General features: G+C 31.8%; 1 pseudogene; it reads left to right on the top strand.

The window, feature by feature from the left end:
* The first annotated feature begins 5,755 nt into the window (after positions 1 to 5,755).
* Positions 5,756 to 8,833, top strand: LOC145016798 (protein FAR1-RELATED SEQUENCE 5-like; annotated as a pseudogene).
* The last annotated feature ends 1,949 nt before the right edge of the window (positions 8,834 to 10,782 follow it).

Genomic DNA, 10,782 nt, shown 5'->3' with positions numbered 1-10,782 from the left:
ACACCAGTGGTAGCTTCATTCTGCATCATACGATCGATGATAGCTCTTCCCTGTTCAGCGTTACGATAAACATGACGAACCAGCACGGGAAGTGCTCTATCAGCTGAACCTCCAGCTTGTAGATTGTAGAAGCTTCGGTCTCCTTGGTAGGGGTGATTCTAACCTTGTTCATCACTCCACCTGTCTATGTTTATGGCCCACAGAGGCATCGGGCCCTGAAATTTTTGACAAGGGTTAGGGTGCTGAGCGATTTGAGGCGGGTTGTAAGCTTCTGATCCAAAATCATCTTCCTAGGGAAAGTCTTCATCAAATTCGTCGTCTAAGGGATTGCAGGTTCTTCTTCTAGATCGGCATCGTGCCAACCACCATTCCTTGATTAGGAAAGTATGGATCTCCAGAGAGATGGAATCCAACCATTTTTTATCTAAGCGAGAAATAAGGGTAAGAAATATTTAATAATTCTAAAATAAAGCGATAAACAATTATAAGTTTCCATAAGAGTAACTCGCAGATTACTTACTAAAGTAATTCTGTTAAATATGACTCTTATTGTATCCTTCTATTAGAACATAGTGCATACCGATTATATAACATTTAGGTCGAATAGATCTTCGAATAAATGATCATACTCTAAGTCCACATCCAAACAAGGAAAAGGAAGTAAAGCTTAGACCACACATTCTTAGTCTATAAAACCTAAAACCTAATTATATATAACTGTGATGCATGCACTTAGTACTCATAGAACTATCAGTAAAAGCCTTCTCTTCTCATGAAGTTTGTTCTTTGAATGAATAGTGCCTAAAATACTCCTATAGTATTTTACTTTATGTTTTGTTCTAACATTCTTCTGTATGCATTATATGTATAGTTAGGTAAGTTTTAGACCTGTCGCAACACCACTATCACTCCCCAACACATGTTCATCATATCTCAAATAAATATAGTTGATCAGGCTATATTGATCCCATATATGATTACATAACTGCTTAGGTTTGAGTGTAATGTCCAACATCTAATACTTTTGTTATGTTCTAGTATGACACTGTTCTGTAGTAAGTTGTAGATATGTATACTTTAGTTAAATATTTTATTATTTAAAAAGTATATACTCTTGGTTAGAGTGTTTTAATCTCGTTGTGTTTATAGTTGTATATCTTTTATGGGTTGATATAGTCAATTCACTATAAACAGAGCTCTGATACCAATCTATCACACCCCAAAATCGGAACGGCGGAAAACATTCTGGGTGGAGGATTTCATGTACAGTATCATAACAATGCATAATAGTAAAACAAGCAACAACATCATCAATTGCAATAATAACATAATGTTTTCTACTTGTATCCCTCCCCCCCATAAAAGCATTTAAAAGTAATAAAAGGAAAGTTAAGGGGTATGAACTCACCTGTAGTGAGTTATTCGAATGTAAGATCGATATAAGATGCAAGTGTCAAGTGAAGCCTCGAGCATGAACGGATCCTATTAAGTATATAATGGCAGATATATGTATATAATTAGTGTATATAACAACTAATCATGATAGGGAACCACCTTAGGGACTAGGAAATACTTTGATTGAAGTGTTACAATCACATGTGATTGTACTAAAGGGGTTTACGGCCGCACAAGTATGTTCACAGCCATATTGTTTACGGCCAAGGGAGTTTACGGTCAAAGATGTTCACGGCCACTGATGTTCTTCATAGGGGTTTACGGTCAAGGGAGATGCTATGGCCCCAAACTCTTATTGTTCTTAAGGAATGGTTGTTTTCAAGGGTGTATGTCAAGAGCTTCTAAAGGATAACTAGTATATGGAAGGATACTTACGTTTTGAAGCTTGAAGGGGGGGGGGGTGTTCACGACCCAAAGAAATAGTATGTGTTCTTGGTGTAAGTGATGAAGATTCGAAGATCTATCCAAAATAGATAATTTCATGGATGAAATCATAGAGTTTCACTAGAATAAGCAAGGTATCAACTAATAAATGGAAGAATCACTTACACTTTTGAAGATCAAGATGAAAGTTCTTGATGATACTTGAGAGAGAATCGAGTTTCTTGAGTTGGAATTGTGAGAAATGGTGAAAAATGAAGGAATATCATGTATATGGGAGGAGTTCACAGCCAGTTAAGAGATTACGACCGTAATCTCTAGTTTATGGTCGTAAACTCCAAGTGTTGGAGTTTTCCGGCTTGAATGATGCACAATGAACTCTAGCAAATACTTCCTAACACTCGATCCTTGAATGTACTAGGCTTAGAACATTCAAACGGACCCTTAAAAAGCTAAAAGATAGCAAAAACAAGTCTGACATTTGATTGAATTAACTAACTTTACAAGATAGAAATTTCAGGTTGTCACATTATTCGAGTATATGTTATATGCGTGGACATTTGACAAATATTATGTGTATATAATATTTGTGTAAAAAAAGTTTTATTTTTAAAACTTAATAAATGTGGCTAAAACAAACGTTAAAACTAAAAAGAGTATTTATGATAAATAATCTTAACGAAGGTTGTAACGAACCTAAAACTACAAATTATATGATGTAAATACATTTAAGGGTGAACCCACGTAGTGAAACGATAATTTTTCCGTTACACCCGTTTTTCGATAATAATTGATCTAATACTTTTTACGACATTGGTTATTGATTATAAATTTGGATAAGAACAAATTAAATGATTTGGATAAGATTTTATTATAAACGATATAATGATTTTATTAATAAATAGTTAAGGGACTATAGTGTAACTTGAATGATATATGGTGTTAATACAAGAATAACTGAGGGACCATAAATGTAAATATAATTTGTAAATTGCAAACCAACATACCTATAAGAAATATAAGAAAGGTCATACATATTTTATTAATTAAATATAACACATGTTGTTTAAATATGTAATCGTACAATTTCAGGTATATGAGTTTAATTTTTCTATAGCCTCTTGTAATTAGAATTATACGTGTCCACCAATGAATTTGATAGTCACCATGTAACACCCAGAATCAAGAAGGCTAATTATGAAAAATAAAACCTCATTTTAAGGTTAACTCGTCAATTTTAAGGCATAAACTCGACGAGTAGGAATTATGAGTCACACGTATTTTTGAAGAACATCTCCACGAGTTGGAGGGGACCAACTCGACGGGTTGGTCGTGGCATGGGAAACCCTAAAATCGGGACTTTGCACCCTATTTAAACAAATTAAGCCCTAGCGTTTGGCATTGTTTCCAGCCTCCAAATCTAAAACCCTAATCTCGAAACCCTAAGGCAATTGTTAGAGTTTGTGAGTCATTCTTGAGAGAGTTTTGTGTGCTTGAAGCTTGTGGAAGAAGGAAAGGCATGAGGACTCAAGAAGGAGCTTATAGATCCATAAACTCTGCTTCATTCTCATCATTTTATGGTAAACAAGTCTGTTGAATAATTGCTTAGATCTCCTTCTTAGCATTTTTACTTGGTTTTTGGTCACAATATCATGATCCTTGGGAAATGAACGTCCCAAGTGAATACCTTTTCAAATCTAGGGTCTTGAAGGGCTTTCATGGCATAAATGTGCAAACTTTATGGCCATAGAATCCCCCATGCAACCTATAAACCATCACTTTGTCCTTTTAAGCTCCAAATAGCCATGCATGAAGAGAAAGATGAAGACTTACGTGTTCATCTAGTCTCTAAGGTCTAGATCTCTGTTTGTATACCCTATCTTGAAGTTTTTATGGCTTTTGGATTAAGATCTAGGTCTTTTAGAGTTAGGGTTTGAGCTACATCTCCTAAGGGGGGGTATTAACGGGTAAAGTTGGACACTTTACCCTTTTAGAGGCATTTCTAGCCTAGATCCAGAAGATAGGACCTTGGACTTAAAGAATAAGGACTTAATGCATGAAGTGGTTTTGACAGACTGAAGAACTCGAAGAGCTCTTAGAGGGACTCGGAGAGTTGAGTTGGGATTGCTCAATCCTGATGAAAAAGGAGGCAACTCGTCGAGTTGCAGGGGAAACTCGACGAGTTGGGTCGGGACTCGGCGAGTTGAGATGGGATTGCCCGATCCCGAAAGAGTTTAATGTTATTTCACCCACCAAATGAATGCCCGAGAGGCCAGAGTTTCCAATGAATAAGTTTTAAACGCAACAAAAAATGAGTATCGCGAACAACATAGCAAAAAAAAATTCCTTACGAGGCAGTGTGAAACACTTTAAAAAGTCATCATTTTATTTAGAATTTATTAGTGATTGTAGTTGGATTTAATTTGTTGGTTCTTTTTTATTTTACTGTTTGTAATACTTCAATTATTTTTTCCATTTTAACTTTCATTTTAATTTTCATTTTAAGATTTTAATTTATATTTTATCATAGTGTGTTTTTTCAGTGAAATGTTATTTTTAATCTTTTTATAGTTTTTTTATTAAATTATTTAAAGTTTAATTTGAAAAATGAAAGAAAAATGAAAATTTAATAAGTTGGAAGAGATGTGAAAGATGAACTTTCATATGTTATGGGATGAGAAATGTGAAAATAAGAGAGTAAAAAAAGTGCATATTCTTTTTTTTTTTTTTGAATGTTTATTGGCATAAAAATATGAATACGAATAAAAAATGTATTTTTTATATTTTTTAATATTAATTTTTGAAATTATTATTAACTTTTTTTAATGCATTTTTTTTACAATGCACATTATATATATATATATATATATATATATATATATATATATATATATATATATATATATATATATATATATATATATAGGTTCATTTGAGATCACCTATATTTTGTGAGACATGGGGACCAAATCTGAGCCTTTGATTAGATTTGATCTTGTGGCTCATAAAAAAAGGATTAACATTAATTAATCTAGCTGATTAGTTAATTAGGGGTAGATTAGTCACTAGGTTAAATTTAAGATATCAGGTTCGCTTAATTTTCACGTCATCCAGAAATCATCTCACCTGTTTCTACCAATTTATACGATGAAACAACATTCATTGTTCTTCAATTCAATTTGATCGATATTCTATCTCCAATCTTATATTCTTTCAACCGATAATCGATTTTGATTTTTGACATTGATCGAACGATGCTAAATCAGAGCTTTTAAATTCACGATTTTTGTGTTATTCGAGTTCATGTTCTTGATTCTTCTTCATCTGCAATTCACGATAAGCTGAGTGATTTTGATCAATTTTAACTTTGTGATCATCGATTTCGGTAGAGGTTCAAGTGTTCAACGATTTCTTCTAATCCTCATCTTCAACAATTGTTTACGATCTTTCAAGCCGTGAATTTTACTCAACATCATGAAATCATTAATTGATGAAGGTTTGAGTTTTCATCGATTTCACTGTTAGTTGCATATAACGTATTCAATTTCTAACCTAGTTCATGAATTGAATCATCAACTATTATCGATTTCTCCAATTTTATATTTGTATGATTTGTGATTTCAGAAATCAAACATCATCTTTTGTTGAGACATCCAATTCAGCAATCAAAGATCATTTGTTGTTGAATTTGTTTGAGCTAGAAAACAATTTAATCTATAATATGTTGTTTGACAATGCATCACCTATTTCATTGTTTGTTTTTTAACTTTTCATTTAATCATTATGTTTTTCAGCAATATGTCATCTGTTTTCTTTTGATTTACATCTATTTGCTTTTCATTAACATCATCTTAGTGATAAGTTCATGAGACTGCATGTTATTCTTATAGAATATTTTACATACATTGATATATCAATAATGATAACAGTTATGGATGATTTGGATATGCATGACATCGAAAACAATCATCTTGATGAAGAAAATCATCAGTTCGGTTATACTGATTCAGAGTTTCTTCATAACGAGGAAAATCAATCGGAAACCCAAGGTAATCATTGTTTTCATTGTTATTTGCATATAACATATTCAATTTTTAATGTAGTAACAATTATGTATGATTTAGATATGAATGACATCGGAAATGATCATTACGATGAAGAAAATCATCAATTCAGATCTGGTGATTCAGAGATTCTGGATAATGATGGAAATCAATTGGAAATCCAAGGTAATTCTGTTACTGATATCGGTTATTCTTTATAGAATGATGTTGGTGATAAGTTCATGTTACTGCATATTATGCTTATAGAATAATGCACATATAAGATTGTGGTTTTTTAGATTACATTCATATGAATGCAAATTATTATGATTATATGTTAACATGGTAGTATATTCTTTTTTATAGTTCAAAGTGACAATGTTGCAGCACAATATGGCTCTTGCAAACAATTCATTGGAGCTGATGGTTCTTTATTTTGGATTCCAGAGGTTGAACCTGGTTGGATACCTACTTTGGGTTCAATTTTTAAAGATATCAAAGATGCTATTAAGTGGTATAAAGGATATGCATTAAGATCTGGTTTTGATATTAGAAAATCAACAGAGAGGAAAAAGAGTGGAATCACAACTTCGAAATATTTTATATGCAATAGAGGGGGATTGCCAAACACTTCTACCTTAGACACAATTAGTGATGATCATAATAAGCAATTGAGAAATAGTAATTGTAAACGCACAAATTGCAAAGCTTTTGTTGCATTCAAAGCTATACCACATTCTTCAGAAGTTTACCTGTGGCGCTTTGAACAACAACACAACCACAAATTGATCAATCAAGATTGTATGCATCTTTCAAGAGCTAAACGTCAGTTGAATGTTGTTGATCAAGCTTTTATACATAAGCTTTCGAGTGCAAAGGTGGGGGCAACTACAACATATAGACTAATGTGCGTTATAAAAGGAGGATGTGAATTTGTTGATGGAATAGAGATAGATTGGAAAATTTTTAAAAGGGATATAAATTGTCACATCCGGGGCACTGATGCAAATTTGTTGATTACAAAGCTTCAGAATCGTAAAGAGAATGTTACAAATTTTACATACGAATACAGATGTGACAAGAAGCAGTTAAATGCTCTCTTTTGGGCTGATGACACTTCAAAACAAAACTTTGAGTTATTTGGGGACGTTGTTTCGTTTGACGCAACATATCGTACAAACATGTATTTATTCTAGAAATATAAACATTTTTAGTTATATATTCTAATGGTATTTTTTTGTGTTTTTTTAGGTATTGTATGGTATTTGTACCTTTTACTGGCATTGATAATCACAAAAGGTGCGTCACTTTTGGAGCTGGTTTGTTGTGTAGAGAAGATACAAATTCCTATATTTGGTTACTTCGGTCATTCTTGAAGTGTTTTGGAAAAGCACCAATCATGGTCGTGACCGATCAAGATCCAGCAATGAAAAAAGCTATTGAGATAGTATTTCCATACACAAAACATAGATTTTGTATGTGGCATATCACAAGTAAACTTCCATTGAAGGTACTAACATTATTGTTATATTCTTATCAGAATATTCTTATCAGAATATTAAATGAAATATTTTTTGTAATTAGGATAATAGATTAAATGAAATGCCTTTTTATACTATATTATATTCTAACAGAATAATATATGAATTGTTTTTGAAGGTAAGCTGGGAAACAATGAATGAATAAGATTTTAAGGCGGACTTCAATAGTATAGTATGGGACTCCAAAATTGCTGTCAATGATTTTGAAATGAGATGGGATGCATTAATGGTAAAATATAAGTTGCAAGACAATAAATGGATGAAAGATATGTTTGATTTGAGAAGCAGTTGGATTCCAGCCTATTTTAAAGATGTACCGATGTCAGGTCTAATGAGAACAACTTCTCGGTCAGAAAGTGAGAATTCAACATTCAATAGGGTATCGCATCATGGTTATACGTTAACAATTTTATGAATGCTTTTGAGTCTGTTATGGAAAGGCAAAGGAATAATTAGATCAAATTTGATTTTGATACATCTACTATAATTCCAATCATCAAAACACCTCTTGAAGATATGGAGAAACATGCATCTATGGTATACACCAGGACTATTTTTCTCATGGTGCAGAGGGAGATTCTTCATTCATTGTCAAACACAAAAGGACAAATATATCAAAGAAGAAGGTAGTAGTTGAGAAAAAAGAAAAAGTTGACATCGATTATGAATGGAATTTTAACACAAGTGAAGGTGATTTTGAGGTAATGTTGACATTTTAGAATATACTTAATATTCTAATAATTTTGAAAAAATATTCTAATTTTTCTTTTTTGAATATGCTTATTATGCTAATACTTTTTGAAACAGGTTGAATTCAACAGAGAAGATCTAACGGTGAAATGTTCATGCATGCTTTTTGAGCGGTTTGGAATTTTTTGTAGACACATCTTCTGTATTCTAAAGATTTATGACATACAAGAGATTCCGTCAAGATACATTCTTAAGAGATGGAGAAGAGATATTATCCCCACCACAATTTTGAAAAGGACGTTTAGATATAGTGATTCGTCTGGAAATGTTGAGAAGGTTGCATACAAAGCTTTTTCCATGCTTGATCAATGCCTGTCTTCATTAAGTAATGATGACAAGAAGTTAGAAGAGTTCATGCAGAAGCTTGAAGTTTTTATGACTGATATTGGTGAACAAGGTTCAGACAAATTACTGGTTACAAAAGAAGCTCATATTGATAAACTTTACGGAGCTACTACGAATCCTGAAGTTGTTGATGTTGAAAATCCACCTATGGTGAAGAATAAAGGTTCTGGTACAGGAAAACGTTTAAAAAGTGCTTTGGAGAAGGCTACTATTCAAGGTAACAAGCAATCAAGATCATGCAAAACATGTGGGGTTAAAGGGCATAATTCAAGGAAATGTTTGACATTGTTGAATAACTCCAAGGTACAAAGTGCATAGTTGTGTCTAGAAATATATTTCGATTTTTTTTGTATTTCAATAAAGTTCAATAATACCATATAGATAAAAGTTTGAATTTTTTAGTTTGGATTTTTTTCTATTGTTTTGGTTTGTGATGATGTATGAGACATTTGGGTTGTGATGATGTGTTATACATTTGTGAACATATTGATTCTTCTAATATTTTCAATCTTTAATTTTTTGAAGTATATACGAATGATTGCAGTATAATGCTTTGTTATCAAAATATTATAATACAAGATTATGCATGTAAGAATGTTATATAGGTATATGCAACATCAAATATTATTCTAATAGAATACTGATGCCATTATACATTATTCTATTAGAATATTCTACCATGGTCATTAAGAAGTGATCATAATACCTACTATACATTAAGCATTAATCACCTAATAAACCATATCATTAAGAAGTGATCATAATACCTACTATACATTAAGCATTAATCACCTAATAAACCATATCAAGTTTCTTACATAATACTAGGCATCATTTTTTTTGTCTAATTTTTTCAAAATAATACAGATATTAGAAAAGGAATTGTTGTTAAGTCACCATCACCACATTTATAAAATTCCAAACTTCTATCAAATTCTATTACCCATTTCCAATTCATCCATCCTTTGGATACCTTCCTCTAACATCTTTTTTCTAGTCGCATGATCAAATTTTCCAAATTCGATTGCCTCTTTGATAACTCTATCCTTGTGGTTGTTGATTTCATGTGTAGCAATCTTAACAACATATAAGGCACGTAATTTTACAAATTGAACATCTTGCACATCACTTCCTTTTTCCATTTCCACATTCCACTTTCCTTGCTTTTCTCCATAATATTTTTCCATATGTCTCATTAAAAGTGCTCCATTCTCTGTTGTCAATTCCTTTGTGTTCCAGTCAATTTTCATCATCTTCACTGTTGTTGATCGCAAACCTTTGATTTTATTGATGATAAATGTAGTTTTCTCCAAATATCGTATAAAGTACAATTTCTGCAATGTATATTAACAAAATTACATTATTAAGTATATTATATTGTAACTTTAATACAATTAATAAAAGTAAATGAAAACTTACTAATGATGTTGGTGTCATTCCATAAGTTTTTTCTAACGATTTTGTTTGTATGCTGTCTATAATATGAACTTGTGGATATGTTAGGTTGAAAACAACAACATACATCTGATCACCGTTATGTATTGGGAAAACCACCTGCAATTCCAACAAATTCATCAAAAAGTTAACATAATTCCTATCTTTTAATAATGTAATATTTTAATTAATAAAATATTCTTACGAGTTTAAGATCATTGAAATCTACATTTGCCTTGAAATTAGATAGAAACTTATCAACATAAGTCTCAAAAGTTAAAAAACGCTCGTCAAAAGATTTAGTTTCATCTAACAACTCAGAACTCTGTAAACATAGAAAAACAGAAAAATTAGAATATCTTGTTACAATTTACAACTAAAATATAGAAGTTCCAATTGTAAAAGAATTTACCATAATTTTGGTATTGAAGAACAGGCGGTATGGTTTACTTTTTGATTTTTGTTCCTCGTAATTTAGAACAGCAGCCCAAGAATCAATCACACGATGATGTATAACATGTTCAGGCCACATGCTCTCAAAATCCTGTCTATGCATAATCTCTCCCATATTTGTTTCAAAAAGTACCTCCCTTAATTTTAAACATGAACAAAAAATATGTCATCAACATTAGAATAAATATACACATGTATTATACCAAGAGTTAGTGACTTACATTCTATTTTTCTCCTGTGCACATCTTATTAGAACCTGAATCAAAAGAACATTCTGCAAATCGATTCTATCAAATAAATTCACAGCTTTATCCATATATGGTGATTTGTAAGAACTTATATAATTCTCCCCTGTGTCACCATTTTGAGATTCAACCCTT

Source organism: Lactuca saligna, chromosome 9 (genome assembly GCF_052625555.1).
Source record: "Lactuca saligna cultivar CGN05327 chromosome 9, ASM5262555v1, whole genome shotgun sequence".
Lineage (NCBI taxonomy): Eukaryota > Viridiplantae > Streptophyta > Magnoliopsida > Asterales > Asteraceae > Lactuca > Lactuca saligna.
Note: the sequence above shows the minus strand (reverse complement) of the source record. Positions and strands in the feature narration are given on the sequence as shown.